The sequence below is a fragment of the Adiantum capillus-veneris genome, chromosome 2 (genome assembly GCF_014529385.1).
Source record: "Adiantum capillus-veneris isolate H3 chromosome 2, ASM1452938v2, whole genome shotgun sequence".
In the NCBI taxonomy this organism is placed as follows: domain Eukaryota; kingdom Viridiplantae; phylum Streptophyta; class Polypodiopsida; order Polypodiales; family Pteridaceae; genus Adiantum; species Adiantum capillus-veneris.
In genome coordinates this window covers 112,640,055-112,667,926 of record NC_140932.1, presented here as the reverse complement: position 1 = coordinate 112,667,926, position 27,872 = coordinate 112,640,055, and positions in this window count along the sequence as shown.

Here is a 27,872-nt window from a genome sequence, read left to right as displayed (position 1 = left end):
TCAACCCAGCAAGTAGGTATGATCCTACTAGCAACACATCAATACCTTAGAGAACGATGGCGAGGATGGTGGCCATGGAGCATGAGAGAAGACTCCTTATTTAGGTTTTAGGGCTAGTAATGTAGCATACTAGAGGGAGAGAGAGAGAGGGAGAGAGAGTAGAGCTCCATCCATAGCTCCTCGTTCTGAGCAATGTCTTCATAGCTTCGTTGCTTGGTGAAGTGGGTGAAGTGTTGGTTTTGAGTGAGAGAAGGCCTCCTTATATAGGTTTCTGAGAGGGTTTAGGATTAGGGATAAACATGCTTAAATCCGCTGATTGGGGTTACTTTTTGCTTAGGGTGGTCAACAGATTGAGGTCACCTGATATGTCACCATCAAGATATTCTCTAGAGTGATGTGAGAGGGGAGGGTAAATGCTGGTTTTTCTGATTGTGACACATGGGGATAAGGCCTTGACCAGCATTTAAGAGCAGGTAAGGTGGTTGTTGAAACTGGAGGTTCTGCACATGTCAGGGGGGGACCTGCGGGGGGGAGGTGGCAGCTGGGTCCTCCTGAATATCAAATTCTCAAAAAATCCTCAACCATGGCTTCTTTTGACATGTGTTCTTTGAAAAAATCAGCATGTCTCTTTTCAACTCAAAAGTCTTTATCCATGTTGACTCACCTTTACCATAAGATTTTCCCTTTTTCTCCTCCTGTAATTGCATTGTTGATGCCCAATCACTGCTTCTAGTAGCAGTGAACTGTTACCTACCAAATATTTATGGTGCAGTAAAAAATATTACCATGGGTAAAAAAAGTTACTGTAGGTAAAAAGTGATTTGTATTTACCATGTAGGTGAAAAATATTTACTGTGGTAAAAAATATTTACTGTCGGTAAAAAAGTGAAAACGGAGTATGTTGTGCTGTGAGTCCACACGAACATCCTCGTGTAAATTTCACTAGAAATTCACACCTAGAATGGGCTATTCTGTAAGATATAGGTTGTAGGCATGCATAAGAGCTCGTTCCCACGTATCTTCTGTCCATGGCACTTTTTACTCTTTGGTGCTTGTGAAGTAGATTTCTCTTCTCTTTCGAGATCCCTTGGACTAGAGTATCCTCATCTCCCCAACAACTGACTGTGCCTTTATTGCATCTTCAGAAGGGGTCCTAAAAACCATGCATCATATAGCCCTCCCCCTTAAGCTAGAGGTATTTGATGTCTCTAGCTGTAGGTTGTGCTACAATAGGGTTCTCTTGAATACTTACCCACCTGGTACCAATTCAATTTGCCATGTTACTGCTTTCTTGGCTGATGCACCCTGTTTAGTCCTTTCTGATGAATAATTGTATCCATCCATGACTAACAACTGGTCTCCTAGACCCTCGAAAGCCATACCCCATCCATTGTCAATATCCGCTTTCACTGGTAGCATTCTCTTTTTTTCTTTTTTTCTTCTCTTTTTTTCCTTTTTTTTTTTTTTTGAAACGACTATGTACATGATTGTTACCTTAGTTGGAGCTCGAATATGATGAGCTCTCCTCTGAACTATCCTTAGCATTGATTTCACCAGCATATGGCTGTGAAAGACGACATTGGTAGGCCTTCAATCGCCAACCATTTACCGGGGTCTGATGTACCTTACCATCTAGGTCACCTAGTTGGTAACTACCATTTGAGAACCTCTGTATCACTACAAAAGGGCCTTCCCACTTAAGCAAGAACTTACAATCCTTCCTGCGATCAAAGCGATTGTCGTATCTGAGCACTAAAGAACCTTCCTTGATACCTTTCTTGACAAGGTTGCGATTGAACTTCTTTCATTTCTTCTCTGCCTGGGCTGCATAGTACTTCACTGCTGACTCTCGATCTAGCCCTAACCTCTCCAAATCGATGATTCTTCCTTCCACCTGCTTCTCTTGACTATCCTCTTGATGTGCTTTTAGAACTCGGAGGCTCGCTAGCTCCACTTCTATAGGCAATAGTGCCTCTTGCCCGTAAACCAAGTGAAAAGGTGTATACCCCAAGGATGTTTTAAAGGATGTTCTGTAGGCCCAAAGTGCTGCATCTAGGTGTTTGTCCCATGCCTTAGGATGTAAATGCACTTGCTTAGTGATGATTTTACATATAAGACCATTTACCTTTTCCACAAGACCATTGCACTGAGGGTAGTATGGTGTAGAGTGCCTGCGCTTGATTTTTAACTTGCTCATCAATTGCCCGACTAAATCAGCTCGAAATCCTGGTCCCCTATCCGAGAGAATCTCCAAGGTGTGCCAAAATGGCAACAAAGGCATTCAAAAATGAAATCACTCACGTCCTTGGCTATGATGCGCTTTGTGGGACGATCTTCTGCCCATCTGGTCATGTACTCCACCCCCATAATGATGTATTCCTTCCCTGATCGAGTGCAAGGTAGTGGCCCTATTGCATCTATCCCCCATTTTTCAAATGGCCCATAGGTTTTGATTGGATGCTGATTTTCATGGGTAAGACGCCTTGGTCTAGCTTTTTGGCAAACCTCAGATGTGCGGCACCAATGTTGTACATCTCGATGGAGGCTTGGCCACGTGAACCCTGCTTGTAAAATCTTTCTGCTAGTAATCTCTTGTGCAAAGTGGCCACCACGCACACCTTCATGACAACTAAAAAAATTATCCTTTATCTCTTGGGATGCAGGAACTCTCCTTAAGACAGCATCTTTCCCTCTACAATACAAGTCCTCATTCACTAAGCTATAGCTGGTAGCCTTTTTTGCCAACCACCTACGTTCACTTTTACTCATACCAGAGGGTGCTTCACAATGCTCAAGAAAGTAAAGTAAATCATGCAGCTCCTCCTTTCCCTGGTATAAAGGACTTTTCACAAGGATAACACCTACTATGAGAGTTTGTAGTTCTTCACCTGCTAAGGCATCTGCTTCTCGATTTTGATCTCTAGGTACAAAGTGCACTCGAACTTCTTTAAAACCCTTCAACAAGGCCTTTGCTTCCCTCATCTTAACAGACAATTTGTCATTTTTACAGGCCCATACACCAACCATTTGCTTAACAATCATCATGGAGTCACCAAAAACCATTTGCTTAACAATCATCATGGAGTCACCAAAAACATTTAGCTTTGTGATGCCCTGAGAAAGACAACATTGCAACCCTAAAACAAGGGCATGGTACTCTACCTCATTGTTAGAATGAACCTCTTTTAGATGAAACCCTTTTGCAAAGATCTTCTCCTTCTCTGGACCTAATATTACTATGCCAGCTGATGCCTTGTCTTTGGTCCTCTTGTAAGCCCCATCAAAATACAGACTGTGTGCTCCCAGTAGAAATTCAGGCTCCGGGATAGGCGGTACCTTACTAGGTGCCTCTTTCTTGGCCTTCTCATAACACCTTTGTGTGAGGACATCTGCCAAACAAGCACGGGTGGAATCCTCTACTTGTAGTGTGTAGTCAAACTCTTGAAGTTGCACCACCCACTTTACTATTCTTTGAGACAATTCCATGTGTTGTAGGGCATATGGAAAAACCTCCTCAGTTGTGATCACCACAAATTGTCTCGGATGTAAGTAAGCCCGAAACTTCTCCACTACAAACTTAAGAGCTAGCACCAATTGCTCAGTTGCGCTGAAACCCTTTTCAGCAGTTGTCATCACTATACTAGAGAAGCAGACTAGTCTCATGAGAGATGTCTTTGGGTCTTTTTGCATCAAGACAGCTCCTAGAGCTTCTGGACCTACACTAGGATTTACATAGAATAATTCACCCCATGTGGGTTGTAGGACGACAGGCAATGAGCTCAAAATGGTTTTAACTTCTTGAAAGCACCTTTCACCCTCCTCACTCCATGTCAATGTAGTGTGTTTAGTGAGCTGCTGCAAAGGATAGATTGCCTGAGAAAGGAGATGTATGAATCGTCCCATGTAGCGAACCTTTTGAATGAAGGAGACTAGGTTCTTCACGTTTGAAGGAGTAGGTAAAGCTAACGATGTCTTTACCTTTTCAGGGTCAGCCTCAATACCATCTTGAGACACAACATGGCCTAGTAGAGTGACCTTGCTCTCACCTATGTGGCACTTGTCTTTATTCAATTGCCCACCCAATTGGGCCAGACGGGGGAAACCTTCATCAACCTTGGACAGATGTACTTCCCTAGAGCTGTAAATGCAAAAATCATCAATGAAGACTCGTATGGACTTACCAAAGTAAGGTTGAAACACCAAGTTCATAAACCTCTGGAAAGTAGCTGGGGCATTAGTTAAACCAAAAGGCATAACTCTATAAGCAAAACACCCCCAAGGTGTTATGAAGGTAGTCTTTCTTTGGTCTTCATCTGCAATTCTGATTTGGAAGTAGCCTGAGTACCCATCACACACTGTGTACCTTTCATGACTAGCCACTTCATTTAGTATTTCATCTTGAAAAGGCAAAGGAAAATGGTCCCTTTTTGTGGCTGCGTTTAGAGGCTTGTAATCCACACATACCCTCCACTTCCCATTTTTCTTTGGTGCTACCACAACTGGAGACACCCACTCAGAATCTTCCATTGGGTAGATAAATCCTGCCTTGAGTAATCTTTTTACTTCTTTTAAGAGTGCATCTTGTTGCACTAGCCCTAATCTCCTTAGCCTTTGCACCACTGGTTTGGCACCTTCCTTTAATTGGATATGGTGTTGGGTTACCGTCACTCCTTTAATGTGCTCATAATCAGTTATAAAGAGGCCATCATGCTTCTTTAGTACCTGCAAATAGGGTTCTCTCTCTTCTTCTAGTAGGTTCTTAGCTAGCATCTCCTCTAAGCTTGTGGCTTCTTCCTTGTTTAGAGAGTCTTGACCACCTTCTCCTTCTGGGTTTCGCAGTATTATACCCATGACTTCCAAAGAGCTAGCATCCTCCTTAGATGACTCATCCTCAGATGAAGCGCAGCTGCTTGTGCTCCATTTATCCATAGAAGTCTCCATCTCTAGGTCTTGTTGTCTACCCTGCTTCATGTCATACACAATTTTGTGTTGCTTGCCACCTACCTTATGATTTGGTCGCAACTCAAGGGAACTTGTCTCCCAATCTTGCCTAGCTCTCATAGCCATAAGCCAAGGTCTTCCAAGGATTAGTGGATAGCCCTCCCCCTTAGTTGGGATCACATAAGCATCAATTGAGATTGCCACACAAAAAGCTGAAACCTTCACTCCATTAACCTTTCCCACACAAGCCACCCTTACATTATTTGCCATCTTAGCTTGTAAGGAAGTTTGCTCATTTACTTGCAAACCCAACCTGTGCATTAATTTCTCTGTCATAACACAAATCTCGGCTCCACCATCTATGTACACATTGGAGACTCGCTGACTCTTAATCTCTGCATCAATGACCGACACAGTATCCTTCATGCCTCTTGCACTAATAGACCCAACTGACTTTGCCTTAGCCCTCCTGGTGCTGACCATCTTAGACCAGGTTCTACGCATCTTTGGGGAAAGGTGGAGGAGTTGCTGCCATGAAATCTTTGGTCCTTGCTTACTCACATCTGCTACCAGGTCGTAAGGTATGGATCCTACCCCAAGTGGAAAGTCTTCTACTCCTATGTGCCTCCTTGACCTACTCTTCCTTTTCTTGTCTCCTATCACTTGGGAGGAACCCTCATTCCCTTTATCCGGCTCTGAAGCTTCCATTTCATCAGTTCTTTGTCTCCTAACTCTCTTTATTGGCATGGCAACAGCTTCCTCTATTTTTTCTTTCCCTTTATCCTTACTATTGTCAAGACTTATAACAGAGACAGCCCTATCCTCCCCTCCTGATGGTAGTGGAGGGATCTCTGCTGGTGCTTGTGGTGGTGGAGGAGGGGGTCTCAATATTTGGATTGGTGGAGCCACGTGTGCATTTTGTCCATTTAGTGGCCTAGCTCGAGGAGGAGTGACTTGCTGGCGAGGAGGCCGTCTTTGATTACCATTTCCTTGATAGCATCGTGGATGGGGGCAATAATACATGCCATGACCTACCTCTCCACAGTTGTAGCAAATGTACTCACGTGCTTGCCTTTGTCCTTCTTGTCTATTTCGTTCATTTCCTGGCTGGGGAGCCCTTACACCTTGAACCAGATTGATGGACAGGCTCTCTAGTTGATTGGTGATTTGTTGAGGTAATTCTTGTTGAGAGGACTCTTGGTCTGTTGCTCCTGTCCCTGCTACTACCCTTGCCGTAGGTTGAGCTAGCGGTGGAGGCTCCATTCCCCCTTGTAGTTGAGCTTGGAATTTTAACTTCCTATCCTTCTCCCTTGCATAAGTCATACCTTTATCAAAGGTATCTGGGAATTTACCTTTTACCTTTTCTCGAAGGATAGGGTAAAGCCCTGCCAGGAAACAGTCCTTCTTTAGGCATTCTGGCGCCCTTTCTCCTTCACCTGGTGATGCACACCATTTCTCCCACAGGTTGGAAAACTTTCCTTCCTAGCTTCTATAGTCATTGGGTGATGTTTGGCGTAGCTCTAAGAGCTGTCTCCATATCTCCTCTGGAGGCTCATGGCGGCAAAATTCTTCGATGAAGGCCATCTTTAAGGACTCCCAGTCTCTTCTTTCTTCAGGTGCCAAAGTTTGATACCATAATTTTGCACCTTCCCTCAAGACCAAAGGAAAGTCCCTTAACTTAGTAGCTTCGTCATCCCTTCCCGATACCAGAAAGGCCATTTCCAAATTATCCAAAAAGTCTGGAGCAACCTCCCCAGGCTTACCATAAAAATTAGGGAAGGCCATAAGTGAGAGAGTAAACAATTACACAAACAGCTCCAATTTATTTTAAAATAGAGTATGGTAATTACAATTTGGAGCTTTAGCACAACTTAGCTCAAAATAGGATGAAGATCGACACATCAAAGGAATGGTAATAGTCTAGTAAGGGTAGAATGACAGGATGAGGAGAGCGCAAGATTTCCCCAAGTCTCTCGGCTCCAAACAACAGGGCTATTCTTTGTTGATAAAAGATTTTTCTATCAATACAAATATTCACACGGATATGACGCACAAAATGGAAAGGAAACATGCGGGGATCATCATTCTCATTATTGGCATCCATACTTACACACAAGAGCCTAGCTTAGTTGCACCACCTTGGGACCAATGAGCCTGATCAGCCACAGAAGGTCAGCACCTCGGATCACTTCAACTCTTCCTGATGCATCTATGAAGACGTAAGGCGTGATGGCAACACTTTGTACAATGCTGAGCCTTTTAGCAAGCAACAATTGGATGCTATTACCATAATCAGCATGACGAATGAAAGTAACACCATTAATGTGCAGCACATCATCAACTAAGACAGTTTCCTTAGATTGAGATAACTTCTTGAAAATTAGCTTCAAAGGTAGGGCAGGGAGGCTTTTCACCCGGTCTCCAAAGAACTTTGGACAATATCCAAAGTGATCTTCACGCGGACAGGAGGTTGGCTTGGGATTGGTGGTGTCTGGATTCACAAAGTGCACTGGGAGCACTCGCAGACGGGTGGCAATCTTGTAGGCAAGTCTTCGCCTCTTTGCTTCAGGAGGATTTAGGGGTGAGAGTCGTGGTTGCAAGTTGGAGGTTGAAGTTGGTTGCTCACTAGCCTTTTTCTTGCCTGTAGTGGTCATGTAATCCCTTATTAATGACATTAAGCCAAATGTTACCTTACGCTTGAGCACGCGCAGCGGCCTTGGGCCACTTAGGTGTAGAGGTGATCTTCCTCCTCTTAGTCGGCTACTCAGGCAAGAGAGGTCTAGTGATGCTTTCTCTTCCCTTAATGTGTGTCACAGTACCTTCGTGTATGTTGATGTAGAATATTTCAAGCTCGTGTGCGTTGGAGGTTTCTGGAGCACTCATAGGTTGAGAGGAGAGGTATATCAAGCTCTTCTTCTTAGTCTTTATCCCTGTTGACTCACCTTTACCATAAGATTTTCCCTTTTTCTCCTCCTGTAATTGCATTGTTGATGCCCAATCACTGCTTCTAGTAGCAGTGAACTGTTACCTACCAAATACTTATGGTGCAGTAAAAAATATTACCATGGGTAAAAAAAGTTACTGTAGGTAAAAAGTGATTTGTATTTACCATGTAGGTGAAAAATATTTACTGTAGGTAAAAAATATTTACTGTGGTAAAAAATATTTACTGTCGGTAAAAAAGTGAAAACGGAGTATGCTGTGCTGTGAGTCCACACGAACATCCTCGTGTAAATTTCACTAGAAATTCACACCTAGAATGGGCTATTCTGTAAGATATAGGTTCTAGGCATGCATAAGAGCTCGTTCCCACGTATCTTCTGTCCATGGCACTTTTTACTCTTTGGTGCTTGTTAAGTAGATTTCTCTTCTCTTTCGAGATCCCTTGGACTAGAGTATCCTCATCTCCCCAACAACTGACTGTGCCTTTATTGCATCTTCAGAAGGGGTCCTAAAAACCATGCATCAGTATAAACATATAACGACATTTATAAAACAATACAAAAAATAGAAAAGAGTAAACCTTAATACTAACCATGCCACCGCGAGAACTGAGAATGTCCATCAGGGCGTTTAAGCCCTTCCTGCCTGCGTACTCGCGCTCGTACGGTGTGAGATCACGTCCTGTCATCGACCACTGTCAAAACATACAAAGATTTCATTATGTTAGAATTAAAAAACTCATAAACCCTAAACTATCGAACATAAAGAGCAATGCGAAAACACTTACAAAATCGGCCTCAAATGATGCCCATCCACCGCTCCCCAAGTGGTGCGAGCTCCCTGCCTCTACTCGCGCTCTGGCTGCATCCTTTTGTTGCTTCCACTTGTCGGGATTCTCGCGCGCTGCTTTCTTCGCATTCTTCCAATCTTCTTTGGCCAGCCAATCTGGCCTGTTCCACCCATGCTTGATTGCTTTTTGCACTTTGGAACGCTTGTGTTTGAAGTATTCGCGCATTTGAATCTTCATCAGGTCTTCATTGAAGCGATGATCCCGTGTTGGAACGGGAAACTCATCATGAAGTATGCTGATGACTCTGTTTTTTAAATCACTTGGTACTTCACTCCATTTGTTTAGTATATAGTGTCTAAACAGCTGCGAGCAAAGACCACGCATGCGCGAGATCACCTTCTTGCTGTCATCATCCATGATGATGCCGCCGCTGAAGTCAATGGAGTAAGGCAAGCCCTCTGGCCGGTGACGCGTGAACCTGGGTGTCCTGGCAGGGGTCTCTAGCGGCGTGTCGATGGGGGTACGGACGTCAGGTGTCTCCACCGGCCTCTGGGCCCCGAAGCAAGGAGTGTCGAGTGGGGTGGCTCCTCGCGGAGTAGGAAGAGGTGTGTAGCTGCTAGGAACAGTCAGCCGCGCAAAACCTGGCGTAGATGGCGATGCTGTGGCTGGGGTGGGGGCGGGCAAAGAAGGGGAGGGTAAAGAGCCTTTTCGAACACGAGGCGGTGTGGAGGCATCGGCGGCGGAATCCCCACAACAACCACCACCGCCTAGAGCGCCGGTGTCTAGAAGAGTGTGAAGATCGTCTCGTCGACACCGAAGCTTCGGAGTGCGCCGAATGCTCCGAAAGAGAGGTAGATGCGGATGGAGTAGGAACGAACGATGATGCGCCAGAGCGATGACGCTCCACGTATCACTGTCTTTGCTGCGGTGACAAAGAAGAAATAAACTCCTCATCATCCATACCTGCATTAAACACACGAATATTTAAACTTGATATTTAATGAATAGAGTACACAATGACGCAAAGACCATTAAATACAATGACGTAATGACGCATATAAATACAATGACACAATGAATTGAGTGATCAAAGAGGCAAGTCGAAAACTCAGAATTTTCAATCAAAAGATGTGAGCGCGAGTAGAAAAGAGCGTTATACACCATGGAAGGTACTTAGAGAGCCAGAGCTTTTACAACACGGAGCAAAATTGTTCAAATACAATATTTGTGGCTTTAAGAGATCTCTCTCTCATCCTCGCATAACTCAGCATAACTTCCTATATCTATATAGAGCTCTCCGTTTAAACACATATCCTCTGTTTCATTTTGTAGATCCTCTGCATGCACCCCATATAGAGTAGTAGCATCTTGATGCTCGTCTGGCACCACCGCAGCGGCGTCTGATTGAGCATCTTCTCTAATCTCCTCCATTGATGCCGTTGTGATTGGCACATGGTAGCCTTCATACGTCCTTGCACTACGAGGGGCTACCTCTATGACGTACCACCAGTTTGATGTAGACTTTGTAGGATGAAATATTACCTGCCAGAGCCACATAACTTGTAAAAGGGGGATAGTGCATCGATGGTCTTCTTCCCCGTCTCCACTCGACTCGTGCCCTTTGTCGCTCTTGCTTTGCATCCTCATATTGTGAAATCCACTTTTGCATCACTGGATTGTGAAGCATGTAAAATCGGTTGATTTTAGCCTCTAGATCTTCCGTCATCTTCTTCTCAACACTGAGATTGCACATGACAATCCCAGATATGTGCTCATCATCTATGGTTCTCCATAGCGTGTCCCGGGCTTTATGAAATCCCTCTAGCCACTCTCCAATGTACACTAGGGACTCTGATACCAACCAACCTTCTGCCATGCTACCCTCCGGACGTACCTTTTGACGCACATATCCCTTCAACGTTTTCATGAAACGTTCTAAGAAGAACATCCATCTGGAATGAACTCTGCCAGCTATTTCCACCTCATCAACTATGTGAACAAGAAGATGCACCTGAATGGTTAGCATGGTAGTAGAAAAATGTTTCTCAAACATGCACACAAGCTCCGCAGCATTTAGTTTGGCAAGTGGTATGGAGTCTACGTTGATCTCCTTTTGTGGGATCCATTGCACCAGCTTTGCAAGTTTGTAGATTGTGTTACGGATGTCGAGAGACAAACATCCCTCAATGGCAACCGGTAAAATAAACTGTAAAGTATGTGCAGCAATGATATTAAAGTCCACATTTTATGCAATGATATTAAAGTCCACTATGAACATACCTAACACATTTTATGCCAATCGTGTGACTTCAAACCGGTAAGCTTTCCTTCTTTAGTAAAACACGTTCGGAGCGAGTGCATTACGCCAGTGGGGGTCCACAAAGATCGAATGGTCTCTTTTACTTTGTGTTCTTGGGCTCCTATGAAAATCCATGGTGCTTTAGGGAGTTTTATCGATCCATCAAACACTGTTTGCGGCCAATATTGCTCCATACGATCCACATTTCTAAGGTCAACTCTGGCTCCCAAAGTATCTTTCTTGCCGGTCAGATGGTCCCATAGTAGATTACCCACATTCTTGAATATGTGCATTGGATCGAGCAAGTGATTGATCATGAGTCTGGGCCAGTATGGTAACTCGTACCATAGAGATAGTCTCTTCATCCCTGGAGGCAATCCGTCATCGCACATCTCCTTCTGCTCTAACCATGCTTGTGCAGACATCCTTGGTGGCTCTCTTCCCAAAAAGCCGTCGCGTAACACATGATTCTCTGGAAGATACGCTTGATGACCTTCGTAGATTTGCTTCTTCAGTGAGGGCGCCCTACGTCCATTCAGTCTAGGTCCACATGTGACACATGCTCTGTATCCGCTTGTTTGAAGCCCTGCATGTATACACATGATAATAGATCAACTATGGGAAAAAACAAGATTTACAGTGTCTGAGTGAGGAGTGTCAATAGATCACCTGAGCATTCTGCTAGCCCGGGATAGTCATGCATGGTCCACATTAGAATGCCTCTGATCAAAGCATTCCGTCGTCCTGTGTGTCGGCTCATATCCACCACCTCTATGCTAATCCACAATTGTTGTAGCTCTTCCAATAGTGGACGAAGATACACATCCATATTCTTCACTTTATATCGCCCTGGCACAATCAAGCTTAGCCATAGGTGCCCCTTCTTCGTAGTCAACCACGGGGGAATGTAAAAGAATGCAGTCATTAAGACAAGTGTGGATAGAATTGTAATCCATCCCCAAGTTTCGCAAAATCTTTCTTGCTTCATCTCGGGAATCTGGCATCACATTGTCAGTTGGTAGTATGTGCTCTTTAAGCAATCTACACAACATAAAAATACGATACAGTCGTGTAAAAATCTATCAGATCATTATACATTTAGAGTTTTATTAAAGTAAACTAATTGTAATAGATCACCTGAAAAGCGCTGTGACGCTAGTGTCACTCCATCCAAACTTTGCCTGCTTGTTGAGAAGAACCAGGAGTGCTTTCAATCTAGACATACGTGCTCCATTATACAATGGCGTATCGGCTTCACTTTTCATATCATCATAGATAAGCCTTTCTGAATCCATGATCGTCTCGATCATTTCATCAATCTCGGGCTCAAACATTGCCTCGTTGGGAATGTGCTCTGCATGATCATCCCCCGAGCTGTCAGAGGCTACATCTTGTGGCCTCACATATGCTGCTTGACCAAAGCGCCTGCGAACACGTCCATTGGGTTGCAAGATTGATGCTTGCTGGCCAGCGTCAGAGTCCGACGAGTTATAATTGGCAACAACTCGATCTATAATAGATGGATCGAACTCGCCAAATTTGCGAACGTGCTGCAAAGAAACACGTCTTGTCCGTCGCACAGCATGCTTGCATTGATTACAAGGACATAAGACCCTCGTTGAGAGATAGGTGTTTCGGTTGGACGGTTCCACATCCTCGTCACTACTCATAATGAGGATAAAAATCTTATGACCTGGACAAAAAATTTAATATTCTATTGGCATTCTTCGTCTTATCTCTCTCTCTCTCTCTCTCTCTCTCTCTCTCTCTCTCTCTCTCTCTCTCTCTCTCTCTCTCTCTCTCTCTCTCTCTCTACCTCACATTCTCTAGTCATGTCCAATCCCCGCACACCTCGGTCTAGAGGTGCACGGAGGTCAGAACCACCGGGTTATAATCTCGTCTTTATTGGTCAATACCTATATTTGTGGGTACAAGAAATCTACAGACCCACGTCTACATGATACTGCGTGTAGTGGACAAAACCCCTTTGCCTCTTCTCTAGCTGTAGCACTTCACAGCATCTTAACATCTTTTCACAGTAGATCTTTTCACTGTTCGTCTAACTCTAAACCCTAAACCGTAAGTAATTCTTGCGTGGACTCGATCTAACGTAAATAAGCGTAAATCTAAATAAACATAAATCTAACTAAAAATAAACCTAAATCTAATTTAGCGTAAGTCTACATCTAACCTAATCTTTAACGTCTTTTGGGATAGTTTCCTACGACGTTAAAACTCTCTTCTTCTTGTGTGTGTGGGTAAACCTAAATAAACCTAAGTCTAATTTAATATAACATAAATCTAAATCTAACGTAAATTATGTTATATTAAAAACAAAGAACTAAACTAGCAGGGATTATAAGAACCTTAAAACTGATTTAACACATAATTTTTCACATAACTCGGCAAGAGTTGGCATTCTCATCACTAAAGATGTGAGAGTTAACTTCCGGCGGTGACACTGCCTCATCTCCATCCACATCTGACGACAGCAATTGGCCCTTTGGACCGTTCTTGCTCTTGTTACTAACTTTGAAGTTGCTGTTGAATGACTAGAGGTTGTCTAGATGGTCATTGTCGGGGATGTAGTGACTCTTGCCGCCCTGAAGATGCACCTTCTTCTCTATCTTCTGAAGACATTTCACCAGTACTTTTGGATCGACGGAGCCCACCATGAGTGAAGGCAGCAATACCCTATATTTCATTGAGGGCTTTCTTCACCCACTTCATGCAGGCATCGCAGTCTATGGAGACCTAAATCTAATCTAATATAACGTAAATCTAAATCTAGCGTAAATAAACGTAAATCTAACTAAAAATAAACATAAATCTAATCTAATTTAACTTAAATAAACCTAAATCTAATTTAACGTAAATCTACATCTAACCTAATCTTTAATGTCTTTTATGATAGTTTCCTACGACGTTATAACTCTCTTCTTCTTGTGTGTGTGCGCGTGTGTGGATGTGTGTGCCAATAAAAAGAGATAAATGGTATAACCTTTCTATCTCCCATGCCAAGTATGATAGATTGGTTATGCCATTTCCCTCTTGAATAATAGGTCTTGAGTTCAACTCCTCGTCGGCTAGATCTTTAGGTCTTTTAATTTTAATTAGTTTCCTACGACGTTAAATTAGTTTCTCTCTTTCTCTCTCAATGTGTGTGCGTTTTTTTTGTTCATGCATGTTTTCTCTCTCTTTTCCTCTCTCAATGTGTGCGTTTTTTGTTTATGCATGCTCTCTCTCTCTTTTCCTCTCTCAATGTGTGTGTGCATTCTTTGTTTATGTATGTGTGTGTGCGTTTTTGTTTATGTTTGTACTCTTTCTCTCTCTCTCTCTCTCTCAAAAACACTATGTGTGTGTGTGTGAGAGAGAGAGAAAGAGAGAGAGGGAGAGAGAAAGAGGGGAAGGGAACATGAGAGTGAGGAGAGGAAAGGAGCATACCTGGCTGTCCTTCCTCTCCTCGTGTGTGTGTGTGTGTGTGTGTGTGTGTGTGTGTGTGGAGAAGAAAGAGAGAGAGAGAGAGAGAGAGAGAGAGAGGGGGGGGGGGAGCGTTACCTGCTCCTTGCTTGAGGGCGCCGAAAAACTCAGATCTGAGATCTGAGTTTTTGGGCGCTCTTTGTTATTTTTTTTAGCCCATCCGGCGTCGCTATGAGCGTTGCAAATTTACTTGTAAATTTGCGACGCTCATAGCGACGCCGGGAAAAGAAAAAATTGAGCGTCGCTGTGTGAGCGTCGCTAATATGAATAGCCTCTTGTAGTGAATCCTACAAAACCATGTTACACATAACATGGATGCAAAATTTTTGAGAGCACAACCATATCCCCCTTAAAAATATCCAAGAGCCACATCGACTTCGACGATCAAAATCACAACCATAATCCATGAGGGGTCTCAACCCTTAACCATAAACCATATTCCACACTGAACGAATTCCCACACTTAGAGTTTGACATATTCACTGCAATCAAATTAAGCCTACATATTGTCCTTAAGACTTGAATTTTTTATTCATAATAGAAGTCTGAACAATGACCAAGCATGACTTTAAAATCCAATTTTTACAATGTCAAACCATGCATAAGTGATGCACAATGACCGTAGTACCTGAGCCCCTAACACAAAGAGCTAGTTTTGACCTTGAAGGATGGAAAGCAATATACACATGCAGGTACCCACATCCATCCATGAAGTTCCATACATCACACTACATCATTCCATCAACATAATCATGATACAAAATAGCCCCGTCACTCTAACCAACCATATACCATAACTTCACGTATATATAAAAAATAGCTTTTTGCCTGTTTTGGATGCATGCATTACATATAAATGAAGAGGTAAAATGACGTTTTGCTAACAATGTCAAATACTATGCTGAGGGTGAAGAAGGAAATACCACATTGCCTTTGAAATTTGCTGATGTAAAAATCGTGGCTATTTTGTGGATTATAGGGGAAAAACCAACTATGATTCTGTATTAAGAAGACCATTCATGAGGCATTAATTGCAATGATCCAAGACTTGGAATACAATTATCTAAGAGTCACTCTTGTAGATTTGGATCAAAAACTCATATACAACCAACCAAACTTGGTATATGGGATTGAAAGACACTAAAAGACAATAAGATTTGTAAGCTATCCAACAATCAACACACTATCCGAACACCATGTCTTTGTGGAGACTACACACACACACATGATGACACTCTCTATCCATGATGGAATTGCTGAAGAGGAAATAGGTGTATTGAGGAACAGTTATGTAGATTTGATTGATGCAACTCTTGCTCGTCATCGTTGCATATTATATAGACATTTTAAATATCAAGAAAGAATCCATGTAGTTACAATGAGAAGGAAGAGGGGGAGGGAGAGAGAGATACAAAGAGAGAACAAGAGTCTAGAGAAGTGTTAGTGCCACATAGAAAGAATCACAAGAGACCTCGTATATCTATCCTTGAACTCAAGACCAGAAGAAGAAACATGTCAGCGAGAAAATGCCACGAGGGACTTAGAATGGGGCCTTCAACAAAAAAAGGGACTAATCCTACATCACTTCACTTGCAGGGCTGATTGGCCGAAGTCGGCGGCCATGAGGCTAAGGGGGATGGTGTCGCTGGGACACGGATAGGTGCAGCTGAAGCACGTGCCGCTGGTAGGCTGGTGCAATGGAGGAGCCGGGGAAGAAGGTGCAGCATCCGAAGGTGGGCTTCTCCACGGCCATGGCGAAGGGGCTGATGAGGCTATGCTTCCAGTGCCGGTCCTCGCAGTTGGCCACGATGTTGGAGGCCTCGCACGGGCAGTTGTTTGCCAAACCCCACTGGCACAGCCCCTCCCCCATGTACTCGTTGCTCAGAACCACGCCACCCAGCCCGCACGTGTGCACCCGTCCACCACGGCCGTACTCCTCGTCATGATCAGTAATATCGTCTCAACTGAAAGACGACAATAGTTATATATGCGGACAAATTAGCCATCAGCTCGCTCATTAAGAAAGGAACGCAAACACAAGCGTACAAGAAATCGCTTGCGATAACATGCATGCATACTACGCACACATATTGACACAGACAAATCACGAGAGCGGCAGCCCGCTGTAGCCCAATTCTTGTACGTCGTACCTGCGCACACAAGCACCGCGGAAGAGAGTCGCATGCGCTTCGCCATCGTTGAAAATACTCAACGGCTAGTTGAATTAGCAACGCAGGCGGATGAGATTGATCTTAATGCAGATGTTTATAAGGTTGCATTTTACGGTCGCGCCGCCCCTCCTCGTCGGGTGAGAGGCCGCCACTGCGAATATGTAACTATCCTCATGACATGAAAATGTCCATTATAGTTCCCCCTCAGGACTAGGAATCAGTCCACTTAGAGCTAGAATGAGAGCAAGTCATTCAATGTCTTCGGAGGCCGATCAACGTATGTCTATCTGTCATCGAAGTGTATCCCCGATTGAGTAGAGAGAGAGAGAGAGAGAGAGAGAGAGAGAGAGAGAGAGAGAGAGAGAGAGAGAGAGAGAGAGAGAGAGAGAGAGAGAGAGAGAGAGAGAGAGAGAGGTGCATCCATGCTTTGCTCCTTTGCCATTTCCAGAGATGGACAGGTGTGACCTATTCTGCAAGAGAGGGTAATTGCGTGTGCATTGTCTACCTTTTTTCCCTCAAGAAAATCTTGGCTAGATTGTAAGCTTACCTCAAGAAAACCTTTACAAGTTTTAGTGTTAATATCGGCAAATGCTTCAAGTTTGGACCAAAAGATTGAAATAGTTTCAACCATTTCCTTATTTTATTCAAATATGAAAAACATTTTTGGCAAGCATTGTGAGTACTCAATGTAGCAACAACATCAAGAAAAAGCAGCAGAGTCAACAGTGATAAGTACAGAAGAGGTATGCCTTTAACATGTTGGATTAAGTATTCAAGGAAGTCAATCGCTAGCATCACCACAAGTGTGCACGCCACTCATCTTTAATGCCATGAGAGCTCCTCGAGAGATTGTACCTTTTAGCTACAAGTCAATTTGTTTGTATTATTTCTATAGACTCATATCGATTTTAGCTATTTTGTAATGGTTTTTCCACATTTTTGAAGGTACTTACATACTCCCCACCTCTCCTCTCTCCCATCACAACACTAGCTCCCATTTTGGAAACTTGGACAACGTCTCCTCTAGCACACCAAAGAGCTTGGATATGCTATTGAGAGACCCTTATTCACATGCATGCCTAGAATTTCATTTAATCCAATTAGGATGTGTTATGGAATTGATATTTTACTATTTATTGCAGCTGATAGGTGAAAAAGGCTTGACCGATTTAGGACTATGCCAATGGATATGTATATTATGTTGAGATGTCGAGCTCTACACCTTGAGCTGGCATCCACTACGGGTCTTGGCCGCTTACGGCATTTACTCACTGGCGTGTTAGGTGACCGACACGAAGGATCTCTGCCAATGATTCTACAGCTGGACTACACTTATAGTGCCAGCTTAGTACGCTTCTAGCGAGTTCACACTTAGTGACCGCATGCACATATGTGCTACTTTTCAGCTTTAGCACTTAGTCATTTTATACTCTCTTTTCTGAGAAGAAGAAGAAGAAGCTTTCCATCTCTGTGTGCTTTGTGCTTTTCGTGTGTAGCTCTCTTGCATCCTCATTCTTTACATGGTATCAGAGCCTAGTGCAGGCAAGAGAGGCTAAGAGAGCAAGAGCATCACAATCCCTTCGTTCGCAATCCACGACCAGATGCCGAACACAAGTTAAAGGGGTTTTTCGCACAAGTTTCTGAACAGATCTCCAAAGTGCAGTATACAGAGATTTACTATACAAGTACAGTGGTTGTATGTATGCTTGATTGTGGACACTCGTTGAGTGTAGAAAGCGTTACAGGTACCACGATAGCAGGTTCAGCAGATTTGCAGGTTTTTGCAGATTGCAGTTATTTTGTCTTAGTGCTTCAAGATGTCTGACGGTTTCAGTCAAATTGTTACTGAGAAGCTTGAGAAAAATAACTACCCTGCATGGAAGTTCAGAATAACAAATTTCCTAAAAAGAAAAGGTTATTGGGACTATGTAGAAGGAGACAATGAAAAGGAACCAGAGATTCCCGAGGCAAATGCTACAGCAGAACAAAGGAAAGTTTTGAGGGACTGGCAACAAGGCCAGAGCAAAGTGATGTATTGGCTTTCTATGAGCATCACAGATGGCATGATGGGCTATCTACAGGATGCTGAAACCCCCGCCATTGCATGGAGAAACTTAGGCAGAGTGTTCGAGGTGAACACCAAGGCCAGGAAGCTTCAACTAAAGTCGGAGCTAAATCAAGTTAAGAGGAACAACCTCTCAATCAATGATTATGCCTTGAAGATCAAGAGTATCATTGAGGCTCTTGGATCTATTAAAGTCTCAATGGAAGACGATGACATTGTCCGTGCATGCTTGGATGGTCTAGGAGATGAGTATGTACATTTTAGGTCTTCCATGAATACAAGAGAGGACATCCCCGTGTTCCAAGATTTGATTTCTATGCTTATTCTTGAGGAGAAGAACCTTGACACATCTTCTTCTCATGGCAGAAATAATTCTGAACAGACCTTCTATTCTAACTCCAACAGAGGTAGAGGTAGAGGTCGTGGTCGAGGCCCAAGGGGTTGCAGGGGCCAATTTCTAGAAGGTCAATCAAATCAAAACAATACAGGTAGGGGACATACCTCTAAATACGAAGAGTGGGAAATCAAAGTACTTAGCAGATGTACTTCATGTCCCAAACATTACAAAGAATCTTGTTTATGTTGGACAAATGGTTGAGCAGGGTTTGCAGGTTCGCTTCAATCCAAATGGCTGTTATGTAGAAGATTTCCAGAATGGCTGTAAGCTATTCACAGAGGACAAATGTGTGGGCAGAATGTTTACGCTGAATGTAGACATTCCTGAGGTAAAAGCTGCATTATTTACATAGGACACAAGTGTTGTGGCTGATGTTGACATTTGGCACAAACGCATTGGCCATGTCAATGAGCAGAGATTGCGCAGCATACAATCAAAACAGATTGTAAAAGGTTTGCCCAAATTCAAGGTGGATGGTATGCATAAAGTGTGTGCAGCATGCCAGTTTGGAAAACAGTCAAAGGGCTCATTTCCACATGAGCGCAATGTATGTAAAAAACCACTTGAGGTGGTGCACACAGATGTTTGGGGTCCAACCGATACTACAAGTATACATGGTTGCAGGTATTATGTCTCTTTCATTGATGACCATACAAGGAAAGTATGGGTCTACTTCATGCGTAACAAAAGTGAAGCGTTTGGTCACTTTCAAGACTTCAAAGTCATGATTGAGAAGGAGACAGATATGCAAATCAAGACATTGAGGTCAGATGGAGGGGGAGAGTACTTCTCCAATGATTTTTCAGATTTTCTGCGAATGCATGGTATACGCAGGCAGTTTACATGCAGATATACTCCACAACAGAATGGGGTCGCAGAAAGGAAAAACAGGCACATTGCAGAGGTTGCACGTGCATTGATGAATGAGAAGAACATGTCTCATCATTTCTGGGCTGAAGCCGTAAATACAGCTGTGTACATTATGAACAGGACACCTACAGTTATGGTGCATGATGTAACACCTGAGGAAAAGTTTACAGGTACAAAGCCTGATTTGGCACACTTGAAAGTGTTTGGCTGCATAGCTTACGTGCATGTATCAGATGAGTTGCGTAGGAAATTGGATCCTAAAGCAGAGAAATGTATTCTTGTGGGATATTCCCTTGAACAAAAGGGGTACAGGTGCTACAATCCTACTACACGAGAATTACGAGTGAGGAGAGATGTAGTCTTTCATGAGATGAGCAGCTGGTACAGTAATGCACATGGCACTATTGGGGCTGATGTAAAAGATGATGTGGTTGTACAAAATGTGAGGCCACAGTCACAGGTTTTGAGTGGACCACAAGAGTCCTCTTCTCGTGGCTTTGTTGAACAACCATGGAATGGTAGACTACGTACGCAGGTTACTCCACCAACAGGTATAGGGAATGTATCACGAAAAGGAAAGGAAAAGGTTGATGAAACTCCCTTTATGGCTGATGCATCATCAGGTTTTTCACATGTAGACATGGATTCAGATGTTTCTGAACAAATTCTTGATGAGGAATTTGGAATTCCGGCTGTCAGGACACCTGGTGTAAGGAAAGTACAAGAAGATGCTGGAGGGTAAAGGAGTGACCCAGGACCGCGCATATCTAATAGAGTCAGAAATCCAGTTCAAAAATTGACTTATGATGGGTATCTAGCGCATCACCAAGCCTACATGGCTAAGGTGATACAGGATGTAGAGCCCACATGTTTTGAGGATGCAGTTGGAAATGTGCATTGGGATGATGCAATGAACGAAGAGATGGCTGCATTGGAAGCAAACGACACATGGGAGTTGGTGCCATTGCCAAGTGGCAAGAAAGCTATTGGCTGTAAATGGGTGTATAAAACCAAGCATAAGGCTGATGGTAACATTGAGCATCACAAGGCAAGGCTGGTCACAAAGGGTTATGCACAGACGTATGGCATAGACTATGAGGAGACCTTTGCTCCAGTGGCAAAGATGACGACTGTGAGAGCTGTCATAGCAGTGGCTGCATCTAGAGGATGGATTATGCATCAAATGGATGTAAAGAATGCCTTCTTGAATCGTGAGTTGCAAGAGGAAGTGTATATGGATCAGCCACCTGGTTATGTCGATCCAGGTTACCCAGATTATGTATGCAGACTTCTCAAAGCTTTGTATGGTTTGAAGCAGGGCTCTAGAGCATGGTATGACAGGATTTCCAAGTATCTTGTCAGTATTGGTTTTAGGAGATCTTATGCTGATCATTCACTCTATGTACGTGAGAGTGATGTGGGGATTGTGGTCATTACCTTATATGTAGATGACCTTATTATTGTTGGTGACAATGCTATGGAGATTGACCATGTGAAGGGTCTTCTCAAACAGGAGTTTGAAATGAAAGATTTAGGCGAGTTGCGCTACTTTCTTGGCATTGAGGTGATCAGGACTCCAGACGGTGTATGGCTATCACAGAGACAATATGCTTTGGACATGTTTTCAAAGTATGGTATGGCTGATTGTAAGCCAATTTCTATTCCCTTGGATGTGAATGCAAAGCTGAGTGCAGAGAAGGGTGATGTTGTTGAGGATGTCAACATGTACAGGAAGATTGTGGGTAGTCTAATCTACTTGACTATCACGAGGCCAGACTTGAGCTACACAGTAGGCTTGGAGAGTCAGTTCATGCAGCTTCCGAGGAAGCCACATTTGGATGGAGTACGACGCACACTTAGGTATGTGCAAGGTACTCTTGACTACGCATTGTTCTATGCAGTAAATGCACCATTAGCATTGTATGGGTATACAGATGCAGATTGGGCAGGTAGCATTGTTGATAGGAGATCTACGAGTGGCTTCATGTTCTCTTTTGGCAGTGCTGCTGTTACTTGGAGCAGCAAAAAGCAGCCTACGGTTGCTTTATCGAGCACAGAGGCCGAGTACAGAGGTGCAGCAGTTGCGGCGTGCGAGGTAGGTTGGATACGCATATTACTTGAGGACTTGGGAGTGCAGGTGGACCAGTAGATTTTCATCCATTGTGACAACCTCAGCAGCATGCAGTTGGCTAGGAACCCAGTGTTCCATGCCAGGACCAAACACATACAGGTCCATTACCACTACGTTCGAGAGCGAGTGTTGGCGGGCAACATCGACTTGGTCTACGTCAGCACAGAGGAGCAAATAGCAGATATCTTTACCAAGGCCCTCGGAGCTGAGAAGCTTCGAGGTTTTCGGACTATGCTTGGACTCTGCGACATGCAAAGCTCGAGGGGGAGTGTTGAGATATCGAGCTCTACACCTTGAGCTGGCATCCACTACGGGTCTTGGCCGCTTACGACATTTACTCACTGGCGCGTTAGGTGACCGACACGGAGGATCTCTGCCAGTGATTCTACAGCTGGACTACACTTATAGTGCCAGCCTAGTACGCTTCTAGCAAGTTCACACTTAGTGACCACATGTACATATATGCTACTTTTCAGCTTTAGCACTTAGTCATTTTGTACTCTCTTTTCTGTGAAGAAGAAGAAGAAGCTTTCCATCTCTGTGTGCTTTGTGCTTGTCTTGTGTAGCTCTCTTGCATCCTCATTCTTTACATATTATTCAAGTGCTCTCTTATGAGCTTTGGCCATTGATGACCGGCCGACCAGTTTGTACTCACTTTGACCATTCAAGAAATCTATAAATCAAATACGTGCAACACAAAAATGGTCACTCTTGCACGGGGGAAGATTCCACCCAGTGCTTGTGTATTTCTTCTCTCTTCTCTCCTCTCTACTCTCTTGCTCTGCTGGTATAGCACTCCTCTCTAGGAGGTGCGCATTCACGTGCTCTCATGCTCTATCCCGCTCCTTGTCTCCCTCTATTCCCGTATAGCATGGATTATGTGCTTTTGCGAGTCCTCATGTATGCAGATTCGTTTGTTTATGGATTGTAGCATGTTATTTTGGTATTTTGCAGAGGGACACTGCGTTCACGTTTGTAGCTTTTGAATCAGAGCATAGGCTATGCTCTTGGTTAGAACGATGATCTGTGCGATTCTGTATCAAAGATAAGTGTACTAACTGAATTCTTTTCTATTTTGTTTAACTTCATTGTCTTACTCTCGCTTGATATAATTAGTTATTCCCTGCAAATTTTAGAGTATTTTAGTGCTAACATTTCAATAATTTGTAATCCATAAAAGAGATTTGACTGGCTGGATACCAAAAATGCCAATTTTCACATCATTAGCAAAGCTTAAATAGTTTTAATATATATACATAAGTATCGATATGACTCGTTAACAGAGTGGTAGGGTGCAAATCCAATTGTATATGAAAAAGAGGAATACCTAATTATGTAGAAGACGATGAAGGAGAAGAGAAAAAGAGAGATTTTTTTTTCAAATTGTCATCTATACATACCATTCTACGACAAAATGCGATCTATCGACCTCGAGCTCTAGAAAATGTCCTTAGAGAGCAAGGTTAAGAGCACTCAAACTACGATCACATACAAGATTTCAAATAGCAAGAGTGTCGAGTTTCCTCCTCGTGGAAACTAACCACTGCATAAATTATACATATAATAGTTTATATATAATAATGCAGTTGAAGGGAAACCATATCGCCAAACCACTGCCGATATTACATGGTGAGTGAGGTGTAGAGGAGTTGGGAGCGGCATATGCTGGGATGCATGAGAGAAAGGACACACGATGTGCCATCTGCTGATTGTGTCACGACATGATAGCACAGACAAGTGGACGATTGGGAACACCGACACGCAACAGCAAGACAATGGTAGTCTTTGCCATGGCAACAGGCATACAAACACCACACCACCAACCACCCCTATCTCTCTCTCTCTCTACAACCACGACCCTCTCTCTTTCTCTCGCAATTTCCCCGCCACCACCTCTTGATGCCCACTGCAACTCTCTCTTACCAGGGCCAACTACAGTTCAGTGACCTTAGATGTGTTGGCCACCCTACAGCTCTCTTTCTCTCTCTACACAGCTGCCCCTACCCTACTATCAACACCTTCACCGCCTGCTAACCACCCATACTCCATGCAGCGTCTAGTCGGTGGTATTCATAGCAGCATCTGCAGTAGCGCTTTAACTAATTTCTATGTTTAGAATAGAGTTCTTTTAAACAATAAAGAAATTAAAATGTGATGCTATTATAGGTAAAACTAATACAAATGACCAGCACAATTGCTATTTACGAGGCCTGCACCCTTTTTCATATTGTTTCTAGTCTAGGTCTAAGTCTCGATGATTGAAGAACATCTAAGTCTCGGTGATTGAGGAAGACAGGAGAGGTTGTGCTTGTGGAAGAACATTGACATTCGGTTGCCAACTACCTACTATGGCAATGCTTGGTTACTGTGATGTTTATCGCTAGCTGCCTGCAAGAAAGTAGGCGGCGTGTATTGGTAGTTCAGACAAATCACTATGAGCCATGATAGTTTCCCTGCAACAATTTTTGGTACAATCCTTTCTTGTGCTCGCCGTCTCTAGGAGGTTACTTGCTACTACCAACCCTCAACTTTCTTCTGCTGCCATGATCCTTGGGTTCTTGAGACATGCTTCTTCTTCCCATGCAACATGGCCATCATCAAAAGGGCCACAACGACGCAGAGTCAACAGGGCCAGCATCTATGATATATATATCACAAGTGAGCTTGCTTGCTCACGAAGCCATGGCAGATACTCTTCCTTACTTACTCTACGTCTTGCAAGCACAGACATATTTTCTTTCAAGAAAACTTAACAAATTTTATCAGACAAATGTAATCTACCTTCTCAATTGAGAAACATAAGCAAATAGGAGAATCCAATGAATAGATTTACTTATCTTCATAGTTCTAGCTCTGATACCATGCTGAACTAGATAGATATAGCGCATGCAAATGAGAAGAGAGAGAGACGACTCCACAATCTACAAGCCCCAGAGTGTGTGCAGAGCAATGTTGAACTGGACAGAGAGAGTGCACGCAGACAAGAAGAGAGAGAGATGACTCCACAATCTACAAGACCCAAAAGTGTGTGGAGAGCAAATACTAAGTACACATATATAGTGGGGACTCCTAGCTATATATAGCATCAGTGTGGGCTCTGTATATAGCTCCAAAAAATTGGGGACGTAATAGGAGGTTTGTGTGTACGCAAGTATCAACAATTAAAGTTGGGTCCATTGAGAGGAGAGGCACTGTAGCAATCAAGGTAAAGGCATTTGGGGTTCCAAATTTCCAATCATGAGATCCACGAGGGCCACAAGCGAGAGAAAATTCTATAGTGTGTGTGTCTATGGGTGTATGTGAGCAGTGCACGCTATCTGCAGCCAGTAAAAGTGATTCCATCAGATCCGCCATTGTATGCAGTGTAATGAGAAATTTATTGTGTGATGCCATCATAATTCATGTTAATATGGCAACAAAAATGAAATGTTTGGCATCATTTGTATGCTCTATTGTGTGTATCAATGTGTTGAAACTTGTGTCTCGTGCATGTGAAAATGAACGTATCAAGATCGGAATTGAGCTCATTCCAATTAAGAGAAGAGTGATGGGAGACGAAGGGAATATGCGTGATGATTTTGAATGGTGTATGAGCTCTTATGATCATTGGATTGATGATAGATGCATATTTGGATTGAAATGTTGATTGTAGCATATTGCTAATGCGATTAATGCGTAATTGGTTGAACATGGCCATGAAAACATATCACTGCTCATTCTCTTGCCATGCCACATGGAAACACCCTCTAGTAGGACTTCTTTTTTGAAAAAAAAAAGAGAGTGCTAGATAAGATATTAGCAATATTTAGATCTTCACTCAATATATGTAATATCATGATTTATATATCTTATTCAGATCCTTTTGCTAATTACAAATTAATGAGAAATTAACTTCAAATATCAAAAATATTTATAAGAAACAGTTAGTATCAAAGGGGAATAAAACGATAAGTTTTGATAAATCCGAAGAAAACAAGAATTATGTAAGTGCACTTACCTCTGGTGCATAGTCATGCATATCCTTGCTCATATGCCAATTAAAGAAAATTTGGATCTCTTTGACTGATTGTTACGAAGAGCGTAGCCTTGCGCTCTGATACCACTTCTACAAACGGAGGCGTGGAGTTCCCTGCAAAATACTCAAACTAGCATACTACAAACCATAAAACAGAATAGTCGACATACCTGGCAACCATATAGACGCATCATCGCGAGATACACGAACAGAGAGAGACAGAGTGTGAGAGAGAGCAATAGGGCGCGTGCAGACGCACCTCCTAGAATGGAGTGCTACGCCGGCACGGCGAGAGAGAAGAGAGGAGAGGTGAGAAGAATAATGCAGACACTAGGTGCAATCTCCCCCCGTGCAAGAGTGACCATTTCCCTCTTGCACGTATTTTATTTATAGATTTCTTGAATGGTAAAAAATGAGTACAAACTGGCCGGACATACATAAATGGCTAAAGCTCGTAAAGAGCACTTGAATACATAAAATATAATATCCTTCTTGCAATAGCCTAGCTCGGTCAATCCTTTTCCAACTGTCAGCTGCAACAAATAGTAAAATGTGAAATCCATAACACTTTGTTGGATTTGATCATACCAAATGCCAAATTGTGAAAGATGGACAAACTATAGCCACTGCTCCTCGAAACGATAATTTGTTCGAACTCTCTTTCAATGATGATGTAGCAAATGTTGTCACTGCTCCAGGTGATCATGATTGCAAAGTATGGCATCACCGATTTGTTCATGCTGATTTCTCAAAACTCCTTGATCTTCAGCATCGTGATCTTGTTCATGGCATGGATCTTAAAGCTCATCCCCAGATGGGAATTTGTGAGTTTTGTGCTCTTGGGAAACATAATCGTAAACCCTTTCCTCTCTCAAATACAACTCATTCTCATGACATATTGGATCTTGTTCATACTGATATATGTAGACCTCTACCTTCTTCGAGATCACAATATCGATACTTCATTACCTTCATTGATGATTTCTCACGATATACGACAATATTTCTACTTAGACAAAAATTTGAGGCCTTATCTGTTTTCAAACAATTCCACAAGGCTGCGGAACTTCAAACTGGTTGTCGCCTCAAGAAGCTTTGTAGTGACAATGGAGGCGAATATGTTTCTCCAAAGTTTATGAGTTACTATACTGAGAGTGGAATTCATCATGAACACACTATTCCATATTCACCTTATTAGAACGGCGTTGCTGTCACCTATCCATGATGTGATAGGTATCTTACCAGAGGGTGCAGTCATCTCATTTTCAAACCTTTGGATGCATTGCTTATATTCATGTTTCCAAAGAAACACGAACAAAACTTGATGCTCCTGGTCTTAAAGTTATTTTTGTTGGATATTCTGACACTTCCAAAGGCTACAAAGTGTATGACCCTTCCTCCAAGAAATTATTGTGAATCGTGATGCTACTTTTAATGAATAACTTATGGGAGGCTCATGGTCCATGGATGATTCTAATGATACTAAATCATTGCTTCAAGATTTTCCATTTCTTTTAGATGATGAAAATCTTCCTATAGAGCAGCTTTCCTCTTCACAACCATCCATTCCGAATATTGCCAATGATGATATTGATACATTTGTTGATCTGCCTATTGATTTTGAACAGGGCTCATGTCATGTTTCTGATGACGATATTGTTGATAATTCTTTCTCTACTTTTGAAGATCCCATTACTTATAATGAAGCTATCTCTTCACCACAAAAGGATGAATGGCAAGAGGCTATGGAAGCAGAGTATGTTTATCTTA